At 50.9% G+C, this 25,572-nt stretch overlaps 1 protein-coding gene and 1 non-coding gene across 3 annotated transcripts in view; one reads left to right on the top strand and one right to left on the bottom strand.

The window, feature by feature from the left end:
* GNG7 (G protein subunit gamma 7) overlaps positions 1-23,273 on the bottom strand; it is a 118,622-nt gene extending 95,349 nt beyond the window's left edge. For both annotated transcript variants that reach the window (XM_045830971.1, XM_045830970.1), the window contains exon 1: positions 23,148-23,273. The gene's annotated coding sequence lies outside the window, so the exon portion shown is untranslated. The remainder of the gene's footprint in view (positions 1-23,147) is intronic.
* A 1,878-nt stretch (positions 23,274-25,151) lies between these two features.
* LOC123814229 lies at positions 25,152-25,260 on the top strand. Its single transcript, XR_006784855.1, has one exon. It is a non-coding gene; the product is annotated as a U6 spliceosomal RNA (small nuclear RNA).
* The last annotated feature ends 312 nt before the right edge of the window (positions 25,261-25,572 follow it).

Here is a 25,572-nt window from a genome sequence, read left to right as displayed (position 1 = left end):
CAACTCAGGCATGTGCCCTGACTGGGAATCGAACCTGCGATGCTTTGGTTCACAGCCTGATCTCAGTCCACTGAGCTACGCCAGCCAGGGCACAAAAGCTCTTTTTAAAACAAAACAAAATATAAAACACCACCAGATCTGGTAAGAGGAAAAGGAAGAACTCAAACTCCAGTTTAACTTTGAAGCTCGTGGCAGGAGAGATCCAGTGGTTCCCACACGAGGACACTGGGCAGTGTCTGGGACACCTGTGGTTGTCACCGCTGGAGCTGCCCCTAGCATCTAGTGGGTGGGTCCTGGGACACCCTCCCCCCATAGAAAATGACCCAGCCCCAGTGTCAGCCCCAGTACTGAGTAGGAGAGACCCTGGTCTGTCTTATACACCCAGACCAATATACATATTGACGCCAGAAGGGCCAAGATATTGCCAAGTACCAAAAATTGCAACCAATACATTGACTAGTACAAGCCATTTGAGTTCAAACTTTTTTCTTAAAAAGACCTATTTGTATGTGCAAAAAAAAAAAATTCTGGAATAAAACACCAAAACTGTTAACAGTTACAATGATGAGTTGGACTGAGGGGTGGGGAGTGTATTCTTTGTTTTATTCCCTGACATATAATTTGATATTTTAGCTACCTTACGCATAGTACTTTGCCAATTCAAAACTTAGTACCATTACCAAAGTGTCGCAGGTTCAATTCCCAGTCAAGGCACATGCCTGGGTTGCAGGCCATGGCCCCCAGCAACCGCACATTGATGTTTCTCTCTCTCTTTCTCCCTCCCTTCCCTCTCTAAAAATAAATAAATAAAATCTTAAAAAAAAAAAAACTTAGTACCATTCACTGGAGATTTGATGATGTTAAGGAATCAACTAGCCCAAATGTCCATAGTGCCTAGGTGGAAAAACCCAAATGTATGGAAAAATGCAACTTATAGAAATGAGCATTGAAGGAATGACGTGTTAAAGATGACTTCGCTAGAGGAGGGAGGCAGGAAAATGGGAACATGAGAAAGCCTTACGATCAGGACACAAATACAAAGGCAACCATCACTACAGACCAATGTGTAAAACAGAAAGCTAGCCACAGCTGAGGGAGCCAGGCACGGCACGCAAGCTACGAAATCACACAGTGTGGCTGCTACTGACTCCCGCCGAGGAATCAGGGGGGCTGGTTTCCATTTGTGTCCACTGCCTAACCTTTAACGTCTGCTCTGTGAAGATCCAGTCCATGTGCAGCTCAGCTCTAGGAATCTGCTCCCTGGCAGGCAAGCAATGTAGTTAAACACAGTCAGTGAACCTCATCAGCTACCACACACAGGCCCCCACAAAGCAAGCACCATACAGAACACCTCCCCATAAAACTGACTGGTGCTGGCCACAGCTGTTCTAGGAAAGTAAACAAAGTTTTTAGCACTGAGCAACTAGGCATTTTTTTGTCCTCTGCAATTATTTAACATTCTATCATTGCACTTTCTCATACCACTAGTGTTCCTTGAAAACATGGCTTTTTTTTTTTTTTAGTAAATTGCTTATTTATTCTTTTAGAGAGAGGGGAAGGGAAGGAGAAAGAGAGGAAGAGAAACATCATGTGTGGTTGCCTCTCACATGGCCCCCACTAGGGACTGGCCTGCAACCCAGGCATGTGCCCTGACTGGGAATCGAACTGGCGACCCTTTGGTTCGCAGCCTATGCTCAATCCACTGAGCTACACCAGCCAGGGCAAAAACATGGCTCTTAATGGCAGCCCACATAGCTATACCAAGTTAATGTATCATAACTGATTATCCAACTTCCTTACTACTGGCCATTTAGACTGCTCTCATTTTTGCTTTATACACAATGCTGCTGAGAACATCTTCATGTTCCCCTTAGTATTTATTTTTAGAGATGCTAGTATTTGGATTGGAGAGCATCAGATAGTTTTAAGGTTCTTGAAAACACATTATTAAACTATTATTGAGAAAGATTATTCCATTTTATACTATCCTGTCCACACTCTCATCAACACTGCTATTATCGTTGATTATTTATCACCTATTTTTTAAATAAAAAATAAAATCTTCCTGTGGTTTTTTAAAAGTTTTTGAGTTTTATTAAATCCTTATACAACAGAATACATCATTCTGGCACTGACAGTTGCTATCGAGGAGAACTTCTGAGCTGCATCCGTGTGCCTGGTACAGTGGAGTTAAAGTGCTTGGATGTTCTTCCCCCACTTTCAAAAACTTCTGTCTTTCAATTTATGACACATGGACATGAACTTAAGGGGGGGAATGTGGGTGGGAGAGGGTGTGCAGGGTGGAGGGGAATGAAGGGGTTAATGTAATAGCATAATCAATAAAATTTTTAAAAACCCCACAAAACTTCTGTCTTTCTTATACATCTTAACATGGAAACACTGCCACTGCCCCTTCCCCCAGGGCCAGAGCAGCCTAGCAGCCTGGGCCCTGGAGCCTAGGACCCCAGTACCCATTCACAGTAGCGGTTCTGTTCATCGTGTGTGTGTGTGTGTGTGTGTTTTAAATAAAATTTTTACTTTGCAATCATTTCAAATTTGCAGAACATGTACAAAGATAGTACAGACACCCCTGTATATAACCTCATCTGGCTTTCCCTAATGTTAACAACTCAAAGAACCAGGACACATTTGTCACAATCAAAACATCGATGTTGCTATGTGCTATTAACTGAACTCCACAGTTCGCCCATTTTTTCCAATGATGAGCCTCTTCTGTCCCAGGATCACACACTGCCTTTATGATACTTTCCGTAAGTTATCCTAGTCCTTAATGCAACCTGGTAAGCTAAGGTTTAACAGTTCCATTTTGCTGATTAGAAGATGGACGTTCAGAGAGGTTTAGTGACTTGTCGAAGTCACACAGCTGTTGAGTAGCATAGCCCAGATACAAGCCACCCCCACAGGACCCCAAATCTAATACTACTCCGAGCATGCCTCCCTCCCTCCCATCCCATCCCAAGTCCCCTTCCAAACACACGGAGGCTGGTCTCCAATTCTGCACTGACACAGGAGGTGATCCAAGGCAAGGTAATCCAATTTGCATGACTGACCACCATGACAGAACTAAACAGGCATCCTTCCCTTCAAACGACCTCCCTGAGCAACTTCCAAAGCAGTGTGCTACTTCACGACACTTCAGAAAGCCTCCTCAGAAACCTCTTTCAGGGAAAATAGAAATCTTATACTTGAGAAATAGTCTTGTGACTTGGCAATAACAATACCTCCCATTCAACCAAAATCAACACTGTTCCCATTGCACCTTCCACCTTATTCACCACGGAATGACCTTTGGTTGGGCAGACCCCACACTGAGATGGTCTCCCAGGGACCCCCAACTCCTGGTCCTCATGCCTCATGTCATCACCTCTCTCTGAGTGTGTGTGGGGGGCACTGATCCTCTCACCACTAGAATACGGCAGAAGTGATGGGGTGTCGCCTCCCTGGTCATCTTATGTGAGAATGTAACTCCCACCTTGTTAGCAGACTCTCCTTTGCTGCTGTGATGAAGCCGGCTCCCATGCTGGGGAGGCCCACCTGCCAACAGCCAAAAAGCTGAACGTGGCCTCCAGTCCACAGCCAATGAGACACTCATCCAAGCCAACAGCCCCGGGAGCGAGCTTGGAACCGGATCCTTCCCCGGCTGAGGTAAGACAGCAGCTCGGGTGACAATCTGACTGCAGCCTGAGACACCCTCAGCAGAAAACCCAGCTATGCCTCGCCTGGATTCCTGACCCCGGAAGCTGTGCGAGACAATAAACTGTGCGAGCCACTGTGTTTACGGCGATTTGTTACACAGCATTAGGGGACTAATACAGGCTGTTTCCCAAATTCTAAGCTGGCCTCAAAAGATGAAAATCTGAAATGTACAAATTCGTACGCTTGAAATACACAAAAGCAGAGTGGCCCAGCTTGAAGGCTGTCACAGAGGCGTTAGCAATGCAAGGGCTCCCAAGGTGACTGAAAATAAGGAGGACACTGGCTTCAGTGTGAGACGTGAGGGTGGTGAGGAAAACAGCTGTTTTCCACGGACATCCATCACTCAGCTTTTTGCACTCAAGGGCACATGCAAACCAGGCTGTTTTTCCACATCGCTGGGTCTGGAAGCGGTGCTGCTGCGTATCCCCCAGAGGAAAGGCTGATTCAAAAAACGGTGCTATACATTTTATTTATATATATGCATACATTTTTTATGTATATATCGTTCTACTTTCCCTGAATCAGAACTGTTCTAACGCCTCTCCCTCTGGCTGAGACTAGAATATATAACAAACCACATTTTTACACACTCGGGCCTGGTGGTGCCGTGATGCGTGGAAACCGCTGCAGGCCTGCAAACTGCTTTACACTCCTCGCACACACTGCCAGCCATGGCAACACCCGTAAGAGCTGGACGTGCTCACAAAGGAACCAAAACTGATCACGTTTTCGGAGACAGACACACAGTGGGCTCTCCACCATAGGGGTCTAACTGAACCCCCCCACCCCCCACAGAAGGCAGGAGTCTGGCTTCCACGAGAAGTGAGGCTCAGGGACCATGTGGAAGGGACAGTGCCACGGCCGAGCTGAGTGTTACCCCCTGAAAACCTGTGCCCGCAAATACCAGAAAAGGCCGGCCAGGTCACTCAGCGGTGAAGACGCTGGGAACGTCCTCCACCACCCCAGGCTGGTCGGGGACTGGATCTGCCGGCCTGCGTGGCCCCTTTCCCCAGCACGGCTCTGAAGGACAGCCACGACCCAAAGGGACGCACGTGTGGGTTCCGACACGCACAGAACTGCTGGGAAAATGCTTCCCCAGGGTCCCACAGGGCACAAAGAAAAACACAGGAAACATTCACATTCCTCGCATGGGATTCTCAACAAGGGGAAGAAGGACAATTTTGCCCCCCCAGGACACTGGGTGATGTCCCCAGGGACATCGGTGGTTGTCATGACTACAGGTACTCCTGACACTGAGGGGGGCGGGGCAGGGATGCTGCTGAGCACCCCACTGGTGCCCAGGACGGCTGCCGTGGAGAACAGCCTGGCCCTGACTCTCAGCAGGTCACTCTCCCGGGGAGAACTCTGCTCTGTCTGCCCCTGACGTCTAAAGGGATCTGTTCGTCTTCATTACAGACCCGAATCTGTGTCACCACCACCGGGGCAAAACGGCTGCTAATTACATTTCACACGTGCTACCACGGGCTTTTCCAGGGCAGAAGCTTTGGGAACGTCACCCGGGGACAGAACGTTCCCGCTGTCTGAGCGCGGTGTAGCGCTCGAGCTGCACCAGTGACCGGAATGTCGCTGCGCAGCTGGAAATTCCAAATGTGTTCTGTTTCCTTTGGCTTTGACCCCTTTACATATAACCTACGGGGTGTGAATTCTGTCCCCCGGAGGACACTGGGCAGTGTCTGGGGACATCTGTGGTTCTTGAGACGGGGGTGCTCCTGGTATGCAGTGCGGAGGGGTGGGGGACGGCAGGCAAAGATGTTGCTGCTCAGCACCCCACAGCGCCCAGGACAGCGGCACACTGAATGACCCAGCCCAGGTGCCCCCAGCGCGGAGGCGGAGACCCGGTCTCCTAGGAGACGAGTCTGCAGGACAGACCACTGCGCAGAAGGTCGGAAATGTGGGTGGGGGTGGCCCCGTGCAGGGAACGGTGGAGGAAAACCCATGGAACAGGTCAGCGCACGCGCAGCACCGGCAACAACGTCGCTGCCGGGACTCTGAGCGAGGTTTTGTCCTTTCCCCATTTTACAGGTGGGACACGTGGAGGGAGGCCCTGCAGGGTGCAGGGAAGAGCTTCAGAGTAGGGTGGCTTTCCTGTCAAAACCTGGAGTCACCTCGTACGCACTGTAGGACCCGGGGCAGATTTTATAACTTCCAGCTGCTCTGAAACCAGGACGACGACGCCCACCTCGGAGGTTTAAGGCCTTCCGCACTGGACCATCGGGCCGGATCCTTCTCTGGGGTGGAGCAGGCCTGCTTAAGAGCTAGATGAACAACTCTGGTGGCTCTAACGGCATCTGGCACATAGCGGGTACTTGGTAAAGAAATAGGTCTTTTTAAAATTTTCCGAGATGTAGGGTAAAGAGGAGGCCCCACAGCCAGGCCTAGGGGGCTGTGCTCCCCATAAGGGGTGAGCCCTAAGCCCCCCAAAGCCTCTGCTTTGAGGTCACAGATTTCTCCCTGCTGCAGGGGAAGAGGGACAGGCTGCCGTGTAGACGACCCTCCCGCCCGCCAACCTGCTCCCGGACAGAAGGGGACACCCACAGCACCCTCTGCAGAACCCGGTGCGGCCCTGCGTGCTTCCGTCCTCCCACAGACACACGTGCAGATGTCCCTTTGGCTCAAAGGACAAATCCATCACCGTGGTGTCAGAAAATTTCTAATTCCTCAGCCGCCTGCATCTGACCACCAGGGTCATCTCCTCGCAGATGTCGGTGGCAGCGTCAGCATCCTGTGGAAAACAGCTGACCTGGGCCGGTGCCTTTGGCCCTGAGCGGGAGAGGGGGTGGCTGCAGCCGACACTGGCTCAGGCCAACCAGACGCATGGGGGAGGGGGAGATGTAGCAGCAGTGGGGGAATAATAATAGTGATGTTAATATATGTGCTATAGCACTAACATTAGCCATACTAACATTAAACCGTGATTATTACAGAGATCGCAGTGATAACCTGGCTGCCTCCGGCCAGGTCACTGCCTTGTACATTACACCTCTCGCCCCTTGAGGTGGTCCTATCGTATTTTGCCCACGAGGAAACGGGAAGAGAGAGGTTCAGTGTTTTGCCCAAGTTCACACAGGGATAAAGCCATCCGGTGACTAAAAAGGAATTCCACCCCTGAAGCCATACTGGGCCACAATGCCCTCTACATTCCAGAAGGTTCTGGAAGTTTCCATAATTGCCAACCTTCCACCTCCCATACATCTTACTCTCCAGGGCCCTCTTTGTCAAAGGCGTACAGAATTTTCAGCAATCCCGCATCTTCACCTTACTCGCTGCTTCCTCCCAAGGGCCAGGAGCACCTTCTGTCAGAGCCTAAGTTATATGCGCGGCCGGTGAGGAGCCAGAGCTGGCGAGAACCACATGGGAGGTGGGACTGCTCAGCAGCCCCGTATGCAGAGGATGCCACGCCACGCCCTGGTGCCAGACTCACAAGGATGAGCCGGAAAAGACCAGGTGTCGGAGGTCACCGCTCAAACACCAGGCCTGACCTAAGGTGGCCGGAGAGGAGCGGCTCGCAGGGAAACACAGGGCTGTCCCCCACGGCCCCCAAGGACTGTCTGTGGTCTAATGCCCTGAAATGTGACTACTTAGCCCAATCGGCGTTTTGGAATGGGGGGGTGTAAAATACACATAGTAAAATACACATAAAATTTACCATTTTTATCATTTTAAAGTGCACAATGGTATTTAGTACATTCAAAATGCTCCATAATCATCACCATTATCTAACCCCAGAACATTCCAGCACCCTGAAAACAAACCCCGTCCCCCTTAGTGGTCATCCCCCACCCCCTCCGCAGCCCAACATCCGTGAACCCACTTTCTGTCTCTGGGGCTGTGCCTGTCCTGGACGTGTCACATCCACGGGGCCACACACTGTGTGGCCTTTTGTGTCTGGCTTCGCTCACAAGCCCCGGTCTCAGGGGCCGTGCCATAGCGGGGCCCGGGCTCCACTCCTCATGGCGGCCACATCTCGCCGTCTTATTGTCCATCATCTGTCAGCAGACAGCCGCATCGTTTCCGCCTTTGGGCCTTTGTGACCATGCTGACGTGGCCAGTTTCTCCAGGCTTCTGTGTGGATGGATGCTCTTCTTTCTCTCGGGCAGGAGTGGAAGTGGGCATCTAGGGCTAGAGTCGCTGGGTCACGTGGAAACTCTGTTTAACCGTCTGAGGAGCTGCCAGACTTTCCCACAGCAGCTGCCCACGCCTCATCCCCACCGGCGTGTGCGAGGGCTCGGACTTCCCCGCATCCTCAACAACGCTCGCTCCTGTCTGGCTCCCTGAGTCTTCCCGTCCTGGAGGGGTGAGGGCTGTCTCCCCGAGGACTAATGTTGCTGAGCATCTTTGCATATGACACACTAGTTTTCAATACCAGGGGACAAGTGCACCAAGCCAGCCTAGCACACGCAGCTCCATGACCAGAAGGAAGCACGGCTGGCTCCATGATTATGACACAGAATATAAATGTAAAAGTGCAGGCAGCGGCATCAGTAGCCCTGTCTCAAGGAACAGCTATGAAGTGGCAGCAGCCGGGGCCAGAGTCCCTCCTTGGCCCTACTCCCCGTTCTGAACCTCAGTTTCTCAAGACAGACCCTCAGAGGGTTGTTTTGGGGGCAATGCAGCCCTGGGTAAGAGTCACGACGCACAATGTTAACTGTAAGACAGGCCTCACAGCAAGTCCCAGAGACCTTGACCTGGGCAGGAGGGTGCACAGGAGAAACACGCACCTGCAGCCCCGGGAGAGAGAAGGCATGGGATTAGCCCCAGAACACACATGCTAGCACATCCCGGCAAATTCCCCCCTGGGCTGAATAAGAACCCCTCTAAAAAATGCAGCTGACAGGAAGGTCGTCTGGGAGAGGCAGCGGGGGGAATGCTGCATCGTGGGCTCAGTCGGAGCAGGGGGTGAGCAGTGAGTGGTGGGAAACTGCACTGCTGTCCGTGGCCCAGTGCAGCCCACAAGTGGGAGGCACCGTGATCCTGTTATTGACGAGAGAGATGAGAAGCTAAGAGGACACTGAACTTTACCTGTGATGTGCTTTCCTGTTGTAACAGGTCACCACAAACGTAGTAGTTTCAAATGACACACATTTATTCTCTGACAGTTCTAGCGTCAGGAGTCTGACCCTGGCTTCACTTGAGTAAACCCAGGTGTGGGTGCGGCTGGTCCTTCCAGAGGCTCCAGGGAGAACCATTTCCTGCCCTTTCCAGCTTCTAGAGGCGCAGCACCCCTGGCTCATGGCCCCTTCCTCCATCATCACAGCCACCGGCGCAGCCTCTTCCACCTCTGACTCTCACCCTCCTGCCTCCCTGTTATGGGGACCCTGTGATGACACTGGGCCCCCCAGAAAATCCAGGGTTGTCTCCATCTCAGGGACCTTGACTTTATCCCTCCTGCATGCTCCTCTGCCATGTGAGGCAACAGGTCCCAGGACCAGGATGGGGACATATTTGGGGCCATCACTCTCTACCACAACTTGCTTCTTCCTGACTTTTTCACTCCCCCATGCTTTTATCTGAACAAAAAGGCCCATTTTTCTGCACATTGGTCCCTGCTAGTTACTACACACATTCTGTGTAGTCTTCTTGCTGCCTCTGAGTCAGGAGTATCTTTTACAGAAAAAAACAACAAACCCACCAACCAAAACCAGAAGCTTGGGCAAAAGAAAATTGGGCAAGCCCCCCCCCCCCCGCGCCCCCCTTCCCCCCCGCAACTGCAGAGCAGAGATGGCGAGGGTCCAGCAAGTTCAGGGCTTCCGGAACCGAGCAACACTGGCAACAAGGGTGAGCGGAGGGCCGGGCAAGGACACAGGGCCGGGCTGCGAGCGAGTGGAATCTGTCAGAGCAGAGAGCAGAGGGCATCCCGAGTGAGGGGGACACGAATGAGGCCTCAGGGCAGAAGGGAGAAAGGTCAACCGTGCCCAGAGAAAAAGCTGTGGGAGGCAGCGAGCAGGGACACTGCAGCTCAGAGCCTCCAGGCAGAAACGTGATGGGGGCGGGGAGCTGATGAATGGGCGGGGCCAGATGAACTCAGTCCCTTCCGCAGCCCCCAGGGCTGAGCTGTGAAAGCAGCAAATGGACAAAAATCCCAGCAGGCACGTAAGCACAAACAGTCTATAGGTTTAAAAATAGACGATGGGTCCGCAATGCCTGCCCAGGAGAACTGAAAACATCCACATAAAAACCCGCACGCACATGTCCACAGCGGCAGGACGCACAACAGCTCAAAGGCGGCAACAGCCGCTGTCCATCAGTGGGTGATGGGTAACGACAGTGTGACATATCCATACAATGGAATATTATTCTGCTATAAAACGTAAATCCGAAGGGACCTTGAAAACATGATGCTCAGTGACAGAAGCCAGACACAAAGGACACACGGTGTGTGACCCCATTCGTGGGACACGTCCAGGGCAGGCGCGTCCAGGGCAGGCATGTCCACCGAGGCAGGATGTGGGCGAGGGCTGTGGCGAGGTGAGGAAGGGAGTGGGAAGGGCCTGCTGATGGGAACAGGATGTCTCTTCAGGGTGACGAAAACATCCAAAAACTGCCTGTGGCAATGGCTGCACCTATCTGTGAACATGCTAGAAACCAATGAATGGTGCACTTTAAATGGGTGAGTGATGTCTCCGTCAAGCTGTTAAAAAAAATCCTACCAGGCACAGAAGCTACCCACACAAACTGTCCATACATTTAAAAATAAATGATTGGGGAAAACACAGACAGGACCTCCTAGAACAAAACTCACTGAGAGGCGTATGAAGAATGTGAGTAGAAATTTCATTCCGAGCTCAGCCTCTGTGTACTGAGGCTCCGTGAAGCTGTCTGTCGCTGGCTTCTATCATTGGATCCTCCAGGTAACTCGCTTAGGTCGGCATCCTCGTGCCCATTTTTGAGAGGGGAAGATGGAGGGTCCCCCTGCCCCCTTCCCCACCACCATTCAACTCATCAGAAGTGACAGAAATTCCTTTGCAAATCTCTCTGGCGAGAGGCTCCTAAAATCACATCATCTTCCTCCCGACAGGCTGTTTTTCGAAGCTTCCGTCCTTCAACCCGGTGACCCTCCTCAGAAGCTGCCCACGTGACACGCACATCACAGCTGCAGTAAGAAGCCCCCAGGACGCTGGGCTCGAGAGGGACGGTCACAAGTGCCTGTGCGGCTGGGGAGAGCGAAAGCCCTGGCGAGCGGCTGGTGGGAGGGAAAAGGGTCTGGAGGGTTCTTCAGGTGTTAAACCGGGGTTGGTTAAATGACCCAGCGATTCCACTCCTGGGAATCTCCCCCAGCGAAGAGACAAATCCTATGTGACCCTACTCACATGTGACCCCCAGGGAGTCAAATTCACAGAGCCAGACAGTAGATGGTGGGTGAGGGGGAGGCCTGGAAAGTCACTGTTTAATGCGGCCAGAGTGTCAGTTTGGGAAGGTGAGAAAGTTCTGGAGACAAATGGTGAGGATGGCTGCACAACGGTGTGAATGTGTTTAATGCTGTGAGCTGTGCACTTCAAAATAGTTACAATGGCCCTGGCTGGTGTGGCTCAGCGGAACGAGCACCGGCCTGGGAACTGAAAGGTCACCGGTTCGAGTCCAGTCAGGGCACATGCCTGCGCTGTGGGCCAGCCCCCAGTTCTGGCCCGAGAGAGGCAACCCATCAATGCTTTTCTCCCTCTCTTTCTCCCTCCCTTCCCCCTCTCGCTAAAAAGTAAATATATAAAATTAAAAATGCATTTTTAAAAAATAGTTAAGATGGCAAATTTGATGTTACGTGTAATTTACCACAATGAAAAACAGCATAAAGCAAAGAAGAGTGAGCAAAACTCGCGCAGGAAGGTGAGTGTGGGGGCTCGAGCTGCGGGCGCAGAGACGGGGCGGCGGCGAGAAGTGGACGGGATGATGTCTGGTGTGTGACGCACCGAGGACCAGGACCAACAGGTCCCCTCCCTGGGAGCGGGCGACAGGGCAGTAGACAGTCCCACGCACCCAGCACCTGGCAACGCCCTACCATTGTTTGCTGAGTAAAAAGAGCCACTGAGAAACAGGCCTCATGCAACAAAGGGTCCCATTCACTGTCCCAAATCGGCTCGAAGGAGCTCCTGCCCTCTTTCCAGGGCGACCATCAGTGGCTGCCCAGTTTCACTTCTAAAGGGCACACCAAACACTCGCCCGAAATACAGCCTGATTTCCAGCAACCCTTCACCCTCTGCAGAGGCCAGTGGATATCCAGGGCTGTCACCGCGGGGATGGCAGCCCGGGAGGGAGGGCAGCAGCCCCGCTGCTGTCGTGTGGCTTCCAAGCCTTGGGCCACCTGGGTCACAACTGTGTCCCCGATACAGAGCTACCCCTTCACTAAAACATGGCACCTACACAAGGCTCAGGACCAGCCAAATACTCAGGACCAGCTTATTTCAGTCACCGGAGCTGGGACCCCTCCAAGCCCCCCATCCCCCACCCATACTCGACTGGTTTTGGGACAGCTGGGACCCATGAGTCTCAAATTAGATGGAAGATGTTTCTGCCCTGTGCCCTGCAGTGCCTGCAGCCACCAGGTTGCTGGGTTTCCATCTCCCCAAACACTCCCTGGGCCAGGAGGTCAAGGTCACCCTGAGGGTGACATCATCTGGGTGTCAGGACCCCCAAGAGGTGATGACAAGAAGAACACCTCACCTGTGTGTGACCCCCAAACCTATGGCCAGGGTCTGACCATGAGAAAACACCGGAGAAGCCCAGATTGAGGGACCACCCACAAAACTCCTGACCCGTGCTTACAAGCGTCCAGGCATAAAAGGTAAGGACTGTCAGAGAGCGGCACAGCCCAGAGCAGATAAGGACACATGACGACTAATGTCACAGGAGATCTTGGGTGGAGTCCTGGGGCAGCAAGGAGACACGAGGGACAGGCTAGTAAAATCAGAGTAAAGTGCTGACTTGAGCTGAGAGTAAGGCCCCTGTGTTAAGTTCCTGGCACGGCGAAGGCGCTCCGGGAAGAGCTGTAAGACGCTGACGTGGGGGGAGCTGGGGGGAGGGGTACACGGCAACTCTGAACTGCCTCCATACCTTCTCTGTACAACTCACATCAGTCCAAAGTAAAAAGCTAATTAATTTAAAAAAATTAAAAAGGTCTGGGAACTCAGTCCACTAGCTTTCTTAGAGACACTCATAATGGGCACGGATGTAACCTTACCCTACGTCTGCTGCACAGCCAGAGAGAGGAAAGGGGACGGGGGACTCTGCAGGGACTGCCAACCTGGAAAGGAGGGGCAGAGCCCAGACTGGAACCTGGGGTTCAGGAGCCCCGATCCCCATCCTTCTGCACCCAAACCTACATATCCAGTTCTGAGGTTATGGGTGCCACAGACATGCCTTGGTTTTCTTTACACAACCCCTGAGAGAATCCTGGAACCCTTCCAGGACAGAGGAAGAGAGAGAGAGGGCAGGAGGCAGGAGGGTAGGGAGGGTGGGAGCAGGGTGGTAAGGGAAGGAGAGGCAGAGATGAAGAGAGACAGACAGACAGATATGGGGACAGAAAGATGGAGGAAAAGAGAAAAGAAAGGGACGAAGAGGGGAAGAGTGAGAGATGGACAGACGGAGGAGGGAGGGACAGACATGATGAGAGGGGGGGAAAGAGCAGCCAAACTATTTTTCAACAATAAAAAATGCCCCACCCATCACCTCCTGCTGACCAACATTGAAAGTTCAAGTCAAAAGCAACCTGCATTTCATTAAGTAATAAACTGAAACCTGGCTGGTGTGGCTCAGTGGATTGAGTGCCAGCCTGCAAAGTGAAAGGTCGCTGGTTCAATTCCCAGTCAGGGCACATGCCTGGGTTGAGGGGCGTGTGGGAGGCAACTAATCTGTGCACCTCTCAAACACTGATGTTTCTCTACTCTCTTTCTCCCTTCCTTCCCCGCTCTCTAAAAGTAAATAAAATGTAAAAAATAAATAACCACTTATCTACATTAAAAAAAGTAACGAACTGAAAAAAAAAAAAAACAAAACCAACCCTTCATTTCTTGCCCCTGCCCACAGAATGACCTGTGAAATCTCAAGAAAGAAAAAGGCGGTTGGAAGCTCAGCAGGTGTTGGCCAGAAACCGTCCTGGGCCCCAGGCTGTAGGAAACGCCTGTCTTCACTGTCACCTGCAGGTTTTCAAACCTCTCAGGGACGAACAGTGCACCTGACAAACCGACTTAGAACACCTCTGCAAAATCACTCATCACCTGACATCCAGACTATCGTCTGAATATGCATTTAGATAGCACTGCTTTACTGGGCACTGGCTTGTTTTTATTTACATTATATGCTTTTTTTCCTTTTTTTGGTATGAAAGCTGTGAGCACAAGACATTTATACATAGTTTTACGTTTGTATGTCTTTGTAACGTTATAAGCATAACTGACATTTAAAAATATGGTCTATTTTTGAACTGAGATGCCACAGTTCATCAAATCTCAGAGCTCTTATTTCTAAGATGGTCTGTTATGTCTCGTGACACTAAAAAAATAAATAAATCATCACTCTTACTAAGTATGGCACAATGCTGTGGGAAATATAATCATTCTATATATCTGTTCCCAAATCCTTAACCCCTGCTCAACCAGGCGGCTATGGGAATACGAGCTCTCACATGAGCAGCAGAGACATCTCGGAAGGGTCAGTGCTTTCCCAATGCTTGTGCTTAAACAAAACAAGTTACGAAACCCCCAGTTCGAGCCCTAGCATTGCCAGGACCCCGCAAAAGCCCTGGGCCTCAGTTTCCTCAACTGTAAATCACATGTGCTGGACCAGAGGGATCAACAGACTTTTTCTCAAAGGAGCCAGAGAATTAGTGTTTTTGGCTTCTTGAACCACATGGTCTTTTTCTTTTTTTTTAATTTTTAAAAAATTTATTTATTTATGTTTAGAGAGAGGGGAAGGGAGGGAGAAAGAGAGAGAGAGAAACATTAATGTGTGGCTGCCTCTCACGTGACCCCACTGGGGACCTGGCCTGCAACCCAGGCTTGTGCCCTGACTGGGAATTGAACCGGCGACCCTTTGCTTCGCAGTCCAGCGCACAATCCACAGCAGCCAGGGCGAACCACACAGTTTTACATGTGGCAGCATGAAAGCCACCATAAGCAACACGTGTATGCGTGCGCCTGGCTTTGTGCCGATAAAACTTTATTTCTGGACACTGAAATGGGAACTTTATATAATTTTCATGTGTCACAGTTCATGATTCTTCTTTTGAATTTTTTTAAAATTTAAAATGAAAAAATGACCTCAGTCCAGGTGCCATATAAAAACAAATGATGAGCCGAATTTGCCACATGGGCCATGCCGCCCCCTGGACTGGACAGTCTCAGGGGCCCTTTGGGAGCTGATGTTCTCAGCTGCTCTGATTCTCAACCCACACTTTAACCAGCAGATGCGTCTGTGGCTCTAAACAACCCACGACATGCCCAAACGCTAAGCTATATCCACATGCCGCCGGAGGTCTTATTTGCTCCTCGAACGTCCCCTTTTCACCAACTACCTAAATCTTCAGCGTCCGGCACGGCAGCCACCAGCCGCCAGCCACACATGACACTGAGCACAGGAAATGTGTCTCATCCTGAGATGTAAAAATCAGTGAGTGCAAAACACACAGCGGATTCCGAAAATGTGTACAAAAGAAAGGGAAGTAGGTGATTTACACCTTCTTTACATTCATGGCATGTTGCAACGATACTATTTTGGATATAATGGGTTATGTCAAATGTATCATTAAAATTGGTTCCACCTGTTTTGCTTTCTGAAGGGTGGCTAGTTGAACATTTAAAATTACGTCTGAGGCTTGAATCCTGTTTCTGCCAGAAAGCACTGTTTTTCAGAGAGAAGGGGGAAGCAACAGCCCAGTACATGCAGAGCTCAGCCCCCCAGGAGGCACCCGAGGAGCCTGGGCTGCTCTCACCGCTGGCCCATAAGATCAAAATAATGGGGAGGAAGGTGCGCAGGCAGAGCAGAGAGGATGTTTAGGGAGATGGAACTATTCGGGTTGACACTACGAGGGTGAATGTGCTGTCTACACACTTGTCCAAAGCGACGATCTGTCAGCGCAGGTTCACCAACTGTGACAAAAGCCTTCTCTGGTCGGGGACGCCGATAGTGGGGCAGGCCGTGTAAACGTGAGGGCAGGGGATGGATAGGAGATCTCTGTACCACTGCTCAGTTTAGTTGTTAACCTAAAACTGCTCTAAAAATAAAGCCTATTTTGGCTCTGGCCAATGTGGCTCCGTGGGCTGAGTGCTGGCCTATGAACTGAAAGGTCACCGGTTCGATTCCTGGTAAAGGCACAGGCCTGTGTTGTGGGCCTGGTCCCCAGTTGGGGGCGAGTAAGAGGCAACCACCTGAAGTTGCTCTTTCTCCCTCCCTTCCCCTCTCTCTGAGAAATAAAATCCTAAAATAAATAAAGAAAAAGTATATTTTGAAAAACTAAACATATTTTTATTTTAATGCCATCATAAATTCTTATTAGAAATAGCTCAAATAAATAAAAAAGAAATATAGCCCTGACTGGTGTGGCTCAGTGAATTGAACGTCAGCCTGCAAACCAAAGAGTTGCTGGTTCGATTCCCAGTCAGAAGCACAAGTTTGGGTTGCAGACCAGGTCCCCAATAGGGGTATGCAAGAGGCAACCTCACACTGATGTTTCTCTCCCTCTCTTTCTCCCTCCCTCCCCCTCTGTCTAAAAATAAATAAATCTTTAAAAATACAACAACAAAGAAATACCTTAGCCCAATGGTTCACAATCTGGGGAGATTTTGTCTTTACGGACCACTTAGTGATGTCTGGGTTCATCTGTGGTCGTCCCCGCTGGGGTGCTCCTGGCATCAAGAGGGTGGGGGCTGGGGATACTGCTCAACACCCTACAGTGCCCAGGATGACCCCCCCCACACAAAGATGACCCAGCCCCAGTGTCCCCAGTGCCATGGGGTAGTGGGGGGAGACCTGGTTTGGTCAAACCCCATCTGGTGAATTACAAGAACACTTAACAATGGCAGTGCACTTCAGAAGTTCACTGTGTCCTTCCACGGGAGCCTTGTTTGACCTGCACAGCCTGCAAGGTGGAAATGACACATGTTCCAGACCCTGTCTCTCAAGTAATCACAAGTTTCTCAGGGAGCAAGGTCACCTGTGGCCTCCTCTCCACCCCTCCCCGTGAACTTGTAAACTCCTGCTTCCTCCCCCAGCCTGCAGTCCTCGGGACCTATCTGACACAGAGGTCTCCACTTCCTGTGGGGCGGTATACATTTTTTATTTTCCTGGAGTGCAGAAAGTGGGGACAGAGGAGAGGGAAGAAGTGCATTTGGCAACCAGAACCACACAGCTCTGGAAAAGCTGAATTTCACTCAGTGGGTGTCTGCTTGCTGGGCAGTGCACTATGTCCCCCAAAAAGTTATGTCTGCATCCTAACCAGGGTGCCTGGGAACAGGGTCCTGTTTGGAAATGGGGGTCTTTGCAGATGTGATCACGTAGGGATGAGGTGACACTGGAGTAGGGTGGCCCTGATCTAATGGCTGGGGTCCTTACAGAGAAGGAAGATTTGGACACAGACACAGCAAGCACTCTGAACTTCCCCCAACACAGCTCAGGCTGCCCTGACCTTTTCGAGCTGGTTTCAGCTTTTGGCTTTCCGTGCTTGTCTCTGCATCGACCAGTTTTGGGAAGAATTCTGCTAAGGTGGTTGATCATTCAGTCCTCCGTCCTTCATATCTGATCACTGTCACGTCTACTCGGGATCCTCCCCAACCTGCAGGCGGTGGGATCGCTCCGCCTGCACAGGGCTCCTGTTCGCTGGTGCAGCCAGAATCCCGCCGATGCTTCTCCTCAGTGATTTTCCCTCCACCAACCACACCTGCTCTTTGGCTGTAAGTCCATGCTGGTCCGTGCTATCCTCGAAGTGGAGCCCAGATCTATACTAAGTTTTCTTTTCCCCGTTGAGGGAACTCCTGAAAAAACCTGTTTCTGCCACACTGACAGCTATCTGGCTCTGACTCCGGCTCTCTCTGACACACACATGGGGAGAGGCCATGTGACGGCAGGGGCAGAGGCTGGAGGGAGGCAGCCACATGCCCAGGAGTGCTAGAAACCACCCGAAACCTGCCCTGGAGCCTCCAGAGGGAGCGCAGCCCTGCGACACCTTGAACTCAGACTTCTGCGTTCCAGAACTGGGAGAGAATAGACTTCTGTGCTTCAGGCTGCCCGGCCTTTGGTGCTTTGTTATAGGGGCCCCAGAAAGTCAGTTAAGCAAAGAGAAGGCAGGCAGCGTCGGGATCTTATTCACTGATCTCCCGGCCACAGCTGGTCTGCTCCAGCATGGTGTCTGCAGGGACATCTACATTGAACTTGGCTAGATTCACCTCCTGTCTTTGGTTCCTCTTGACTTTTTTCATGCATCAAATTAGGCAATCTCTTAAGGAGACAGGGGAAGGGTCCATGGCCTTGATAACAAACGACAAAACATCTGACCAGCGATAACTGTCAAAAAGCAGAGCTTGCCCTGGTCCCTCCTCACATTAGCACAGAAATGGGGGAAACCCACCCCCACAAGCACACGCATGCCTGCGGAGACCACAGCACGCTCTCAGCCGACAGACACCAAAGACAAACATCTCCATTTCACCACTTCCAAAGGGTGAACTTTCAGAAGTTCCAAAAATGGTAGCGATTTCTGCAAATCAGTGTCTCTTGCTCGGCACTGCATCCTGGCACTGAGCGGGTGGGGCCGGAGATGCTGCTCAGCACCCCACAGTTCCCTGGGTTGCCTCCCACAGAGACTGACCCGGCCCCAGTGGCCCTAACATCCACAGTATCCAGGAGGAGGCCCTGCAAGAGATGATAGGGAAAGACCCAGCCCCACCTTGGTACACACACAGCTGGGCTGTGTCCCCCTCCCATCCCCTGGCTAACTTGTCAGTGCAAAGCTTCTGTCTGGTCTTTTCCCCTAATTGTCTGTCCTATGCACAGGTATCAGCCCCACTTCTCTGCCCCCTGAAAAATTTACTGTCATCACACCTGTGGAGCTCATGGAATACGGGCCTGGGCTCCCATCTCCATCACCCCCAGGGACCCCAACTCAGAAAGCCAGGTCAGGGACAGAAGGGTCCTGGGCCCCCTGTCTCCACACCTCCCCACGGGTACACACAAGCATCTTATTCACATTGCACTCCCAGTGCCTGGCACACGTTCTGATGCTTAAAATAGGCACACAACCAGCCTTTGTTGGGGAGAGGAAGGAAGGAAGGAAGGGAGGTTTTGGACAAAGGGGACAGCGACCCAGCCATCCCGAAGCCCTGGGCATGTGCCAGGGTGGGCTGCAGGGGCAGTGGGAGAAGACGGTTCCTGGAGTCAAAGTGAAGGTCGCTCAGGAAAGGTAAGGTGGGGCCAACTCCCACAGTGCCCTGAAGGCTGTGTAACGGATTCTGATCTGCCGAGTGGGTGATGAGTTGGTGAAAGTGGCAGGGAAATGGCAAATCAGTTTGTGCTTTAGAGAGCAGATCCTGGTCCTGTGAGGTCGACCCAGCAGAAGAGGAAAGACTGGCAGCTGATCCAGCAGCTGGGGTGCTCTGAGCAAGAGACAGCGAAGCACTTAACTCAGGGGAAAGAAATGCAGATGGAAGAGATAGAGGTAAAACCTAGAGGGCTGATACCAGACAACCCCCCAAACTTAAGTTTAGTGGGCTGTCAACTGCCCAGAGAAAAGCCATTTAAATAGCTGCATGATTTGCCCTAGCCATGTGGCTCAGTTGGTTGAAGCATCATCTGTACACCAAAGGTTGTGAATTCGATTCCTGGTCATAGTACATACCTAGGTTGTGGGTTCAATCCCCGTTCGGGACACATACAGGAGGCAATCAATTGATGTTTCTCTCTCACATCAGTGTTTTTCTCTCCCCCCCCCACCCTCTTTCCCTTCCTCTCTCTCTAAGATCAATTATATATATGTTCATCCTCAGGTAAGGATTTAAAAAAAGGATAGCAGCATGATTCTTCACTGCCAAAACTGGGAGAAGAGCAACCGAGATGTCCATCAATGGATGAATGGATAAATACAATGTGTCCATTAACACCCTGGAATATTACTCAGCCATGAAAAGGGGTGAAGCATTGATACTCGCTACAATGTGGATGAACCTTGAACATATGACGCAAGACGTCAGACACAAAAGGCCGCACACTGTGTGATTCCATGTATGTAACACATCCAGATAAGGCAAGTCCAGAGACAGAAAGTGGTTTAGTGGTTGCCAGAGGCCAGAGAAGGGATGGGGAGGTGACTGCTGATGGGGAAAGGGCATTTTATTGGGGTAATGCAATGTTTCAAAACAGGCTTAGGGGGATGGTTGCACAACTTGATAAATTTACCCAAAAAATTGAACTGTGTGCTTAAATGGTTGGCTTTTATGATATGGAAATTATACCTCAATTTAAAAAATCAAAAGCAGTAAGACTTTCCCCTTTGCAAGGTCCTCAAGGAGAGCGAGTAGCCACATCTCAGAGCTGCCCAAAGCCCCCTGCCCACCCACTGGCAGGACAAAATGCATTGAGAGAATTCAGCTAATCAGCACCCCGCAGGGTGGTCAAGAAGAAGGATGAAGTAACCGCCTGGGACAGGTTGCCCCACCTTTTCAGCTGCCCTTATCCGGTTTCTAAGGTCTCCTGGGTAATAGGTGTAACAAACTCTTTTCTCTAGACCCTGAAGAAAGGGGGGCCACCCCAAAAGGCAGCACAAGATAAAATGGATGAAAATCAAGGTCCAGAACTGTCCAACTGTCCAAAGGAACAGTGGAACCAGCGGGAGGCTCCCCGACAGTGGCAGGAACGTAGGATTGCAGGAGCCAGCCCTGAAAGGACCCACGCAGGGGACCCTGGCCAAGCTCTTAAAGGACCCAAGCAGGGAGTGAATGGGAAAAAAGCTTTAATGGCTGTTGTTGTCCATTAAGACAACATTTGTAAGAAATTACTTTCAAGGATACGAATGACCTAGTAAATACAATTTGAAAGACAATTATTTGCTTCCAGATGCAAATGAAGAGACCTGTGATAACAGCTTGGAGGGAAGATGTGCTTTTACAATACTACACGGTGGACCAAAACACAAACGCCTCCATTCAGTAAACAAGGAGCTGAATCCTCTGTGTGGCAGGGCACTTCCCACTCAGTTATCTTTCCCTTCAAACAGCAGGGCCCAAGCTTTACCAAACAAGAGCAGAAAACAATCACGTGGGTCACAGCATCTTCCCTACAGAAGACCTGAAGAACGCCAGCTTTATGCTCTAGGTCAAAACCAAGGAAGCGAATTGCACACTTCGGCAACTTTCAATGCCTGCAAAGATCACTTAATCCCACATTCAAAACCAGTCTAAGTGGTCGAAAGCCACACAAAAGACTTACCTAGAAAGAGGTCAATGTTTCTAAAATGCTCTCAAATCAATGTGATTTTTTTTCCTCTTAAAGTGAGAGCACTAGATGATTTAAAAACAACCTCCAAATATGGGCTTAACTCTTCCTAAGACTCAAAGGTGAGATGTGGTCTTTAAAGGAAGCTTAGTTTTATTTATAACCAGGGGTCTCAACTGGGGTGATGCTACCCCCAAAGGACACTGGGTGCCAAATGGGGACAATTGTGGTTGTCACGATTAGGGGTGATCCTGAATAGGGGCCAGGGATGCTGCCCAGCATCCCACAGTGCCCAGGACAGCCCCAAAGATAGCTGGGCCTATGGAGGGACCAGGTCTATCAGAGTAGATAGATAATCATGGCCCAACGTTCCTGCCCAACGACTCCTATGGGATACACCTAAATCAGAATGCCCGCACAGCCTTCTCTTAAGTAGACATGCTTGTTCCTTGACAAACCTTCATAATCTGGCATCAGATCCAAACAGATTCTTCTTTTTCTGTTTGTTTTTCCTCCCTTTTAATAATAGGGACTTTTTTTTTCCTTTGCAGGAGTGATTCTTATGTGCACCCCCAAGGTTAAAAAACTGGAGTCAAGCTCTGACTCCTTCCCTCCCCTCCCTAACAACCCAGTTCTATCCACCCACCTTTCCTCCCTCCCCCCCAAAAAAACCTTAATTTAGAACATTATTATCAATGCTGCACGTAGCCTCGCCATGTGCCAGAAGTGTGCTAGGTGCACGCATTCCCTCATTTGACTTTGACTTTCCCAGCGATCCCATGAGGCGCCTGCTACTGTTCTGTTACTCCCACCTTATAGAGGAGTCAACTAAAACTCCCAGAGGCCACTTGGCCAAGCAAGAGTCAGATACAGTGTTAATTTCTGCACTACACTGTTAATCTTGGGGAGACCCCCACACCTGAGAAACAAGTTTGTGAACTTGGCCTTTGCTTCGCTGACACCTAGCAACAGTGGGAGCCTCTTCCCTGCTGCTCATCATGCCTGTCTTCTCCCACCCACCTTCCAGCCCCTAGCAACCCCGTTCCCCAGGAAAAATCAAGTGCCAAACTGCTGCCCACATCCCTCAATATTATCATACCCAAAACTCCCACTTTGCTTCCTTGCTCCTGAGCCCAAAAATTCCTGAAAAATTCAGCCTCCAACACCAGCATTTTCTGCTTCCCAACATGCTCTCTATGCACCCAACATCCCAGACACAGACCTTGCAAAGTACAGGGAACTCCTCCAGCTCACTGGTGCCAAGGGGTTTCCACCCCACTGCCCCCAGAGGTGGAGAGGAGTCCACTCCACAATCCTTATAACTGACTTCCAGTGAAGACCTCCCCCACCCCATTTCCTCCTGGTTAGTCAACTTTCCACAAAACACCTGCCATCCCTGTCCCACCATCACTGCGTCCCCCACCTTCTTTCTCATCACCCCAAGCACTCTCCCCACATCCCTCAGTCCCCTCCTGAAAGGAGCCTGACCCACCTCCATCCCTCAGCCCTCCCTTAACTGCCCTCCAGCCCCTTTTCAGTTCGCCCTAACCCCATATTCCTCAGTCACCCTTTCTGGTCAACTCGACCCCCAACTCCATTCCTCAACCCCTTCTCCGGCTAACCTCCACCTTCAACTCCACTTCCAGCCCCTTCCCAAATAACATCCACCCTCAACTCGAACCCTGTGCCCCTCCCCAGCTAACTCAGACCCCCCAATTCCATTGCCAGCTAATCCCTATCTTCAACTCCACTCCCGGACCCTCCTCAAATAATCTTCACCTGCAACTCGAACCCTATCTCCTCCCCAGCTAACCTCTACCTCAACTTCAGTCACCTCCCCAGCTGACCTCGACCCCCCAGGTCCGCAGCCAAATGGGAGCCCTCTCAGCGCTCATCTCCCGGGCTGCCCGGGCCTGCCCTCCGCCCCAGCCGCGCCCCAACCTCCAGTGCCCGAGTTTGGGGCATCGGACCCCGGCCCGAGACGCGACTGCAAGCGCCCTTACCTGTGCTCCGGCAGCCACGGCCGACTCAGCCCCGCTGCGCAGCCGAACCCGCCGCCTGGCGCTCGAGCGCTCCCTTGTCTCTGGGGGCGGGCCCGGCGCTCAGTGGGTGAGCACTGGAAGCCAGCGCAGCCAATCGTGAGCCCCGGCAGCGGGAGCCAGGCCCGGGGCGAGGTACAGGGCAAGCAGCGGGGTAGGCTGCGCCCAGCAGAGGGGCGGGGCTCAGAGCGCGAGCGGAGCCTGGAGGTAAAGAGCTGAGTGGCATTGTCGTTGGCCACCTGCGAGCGGGGACCGCACGGGGGGCGGGGCTATGTTAATATGCAAATAGAACGTTGTGTTGGACTGTGAGGCAGGGCAATGCGCGAATTTTCAGAGGCGTCTCGGTGACGTCGAGGAGGCGCGGGGTTTTCGCGAGTTCGAATCCTGAATCCTACTTGCTGGGGCTCGCCTGTGGTGCGGGAAAACTGCCCCCTGCTGATCGGTCGCGTGACCTGCAGGACACTAATAATAAATACTCCCTTTCGTTGAACCCTTTGCTTAAGGTTAGAGGAGAAATGATAAAATTCCCATTTTTACGGAGGTGGAAATTGAGTCTCCTAGAGGTTAAACCCAAGGTCATTCACTCAAGCCTGTCTCATAATTTCCCGGACTTAGCAGTTTCCTAACTCCTGGGCCTCCGCCCATATGGAATGATCCAGAATCCTACAGGAACTGGACCCCAGTAATGTGCATTTTTAAGATGTTCCCGTGGCAATGTTGAAAAACATTTAGTGTGTCTCCAAAAGCATCCAGAGCTCATGGAAGGGAGAGTTTTTTATACAGAAGGATGCAGCCACTGTATACTGAACTTGAAGAACTCAGTGCAACACTGAGGCTTTCTGATCAGAGCTCTGGCCTCCCAGCCGGGTGCCCCAGGGGTCCTGTCATCCCTGCAGGAATCTCCCTGCTCATCCCCTGCAGCTCACAGAAAGAACTAGGCACGTGGGACAGGCGTCTCACTCCCCAGCTCACTGCTGCTCAGAGGAACTATTGTCTGAACAACAGTCGCAAACCAGTCTCCCACCAGGCTTACTGTGTGAATGAACAAGGGTCTCAAACTTGTCCGGGGGGAGGGCAAGATGTAGCCCAAACATACTTTAAAAATACCAAATTCATTGCCAACACTTGCCCTAGCTGGTGTGGCTCAGTGGGCTGAGTGCCAGGCTGCGAGTTCTATTCCCAGTTAGGCCACTTGCCTGGGCTGTGGGATGGGTCCCCAGTTAGGAATGTGTGACAGACAACTGTTTCTTCCCTTCCCTTCCCCTCCCTCTGTCTCCTTCCTTTCCCCTCCCTCTAAAAATAAAATACATAAAATCTTTTAAAAAATTCATTGCCAACATTTTAAAATGCCTCACAAAAAGAAATCCAGATTTCCAGGATCTCTGGAAAAGTCAGGTCTGGTGATTGCTGCAGCAGCTGGATAAAGCAGCTGGATGAAGCAACTGCACAGCTTCAGGCAAAGTCAGGACTGGAGTGAGACAAAAGATGCATTTTTCTCAAATCCAAAACCTAAATGGGTGGAGAAAAAAGCCCTCACCATCAAGAGAAATACTATGTTGATGATATATTTTAAAATGTCAAGTTAAATGCGGAAATGATTCAGAATGAACAAAATACCAACATTTTCAAGAAAGACAAAATGTGGTTCTGCACTTATGCAAACCACCCCCCTTGCTTCTCCCTAACCTGGACCCTGTCAAATCCTATCCTTCTGTAAAAGACTGACGCAGCCCTGGCTGGATGGCTCAGTTGGTTGGACCATCGTCCTGTGCACCAGAATGTTATGGGTTCAATTCCTGATCAGGGCACATACCTAGGTTGTGGTTTGATTCCCAGCCAGGGCACATAACAAGGACAGCCAATTGATGTTTCTCTCTCACATCGATGTGCTCTCCCCCTGCCACCTCCCTTTTCTTTCTCTCTGAAATTAATAGAAATATATCCTCGGGTGAAGATTAAAAAAAAAGAGTGCTCACTTCGGCAGCACATATACTAAAAAATTGGAACGATACAGAGAAGATTAGCATGGCCACTGTGCAAGGATGACATGCAAATTCGTGAAGAGTTCCATATTAAAAAAAAAAGATTGACACATTGTTCATTGTGGCTTCCTTTGCATTAAAATGTTTCCCAATGGCTGAGACTTTTGGCACTCCCCCCCACCTTAAGTTTTGCACCCATGGTGAGTGCTTCTCTCTCCTCACCTAGTCCTGCCCCTGCTTATAGGTTTGTAAACTCAGCCCTGAGCCATTTAGCAGATGGAGAAACTAAAGCCCTATGGGTTCTTCTCCGTGTAATATATGGCTCATAGAGCCTCCCTGATCTCCTGAGTTGGCTGAAATAAATGTAGTGCCAGCAGCATTTGTGAGGTCTCCTGTGGGGACCACGA

Source organism: Phyllostomus hastatus, unplaced genomic scaffold (assembly GCF_019186645.2).
Source record: "Phyllostomus hastatus isolate PE091 unplaced genomic scaffold, TTU_PhHast_1.1 phas_contig_159, whole genome shotgun sequence".
NCBI lineage: Eukaryota > Metazoa > Chordata > Mammalia > Chiroptera > Phyllostomidae > Phyllostomus > Phyllostomus hastatus.
The sequence above is the reverse complement of the archived record's forward strand: the minus strand, read 5'-3'. Positions and strand labels throughout refer to the sequence as shown.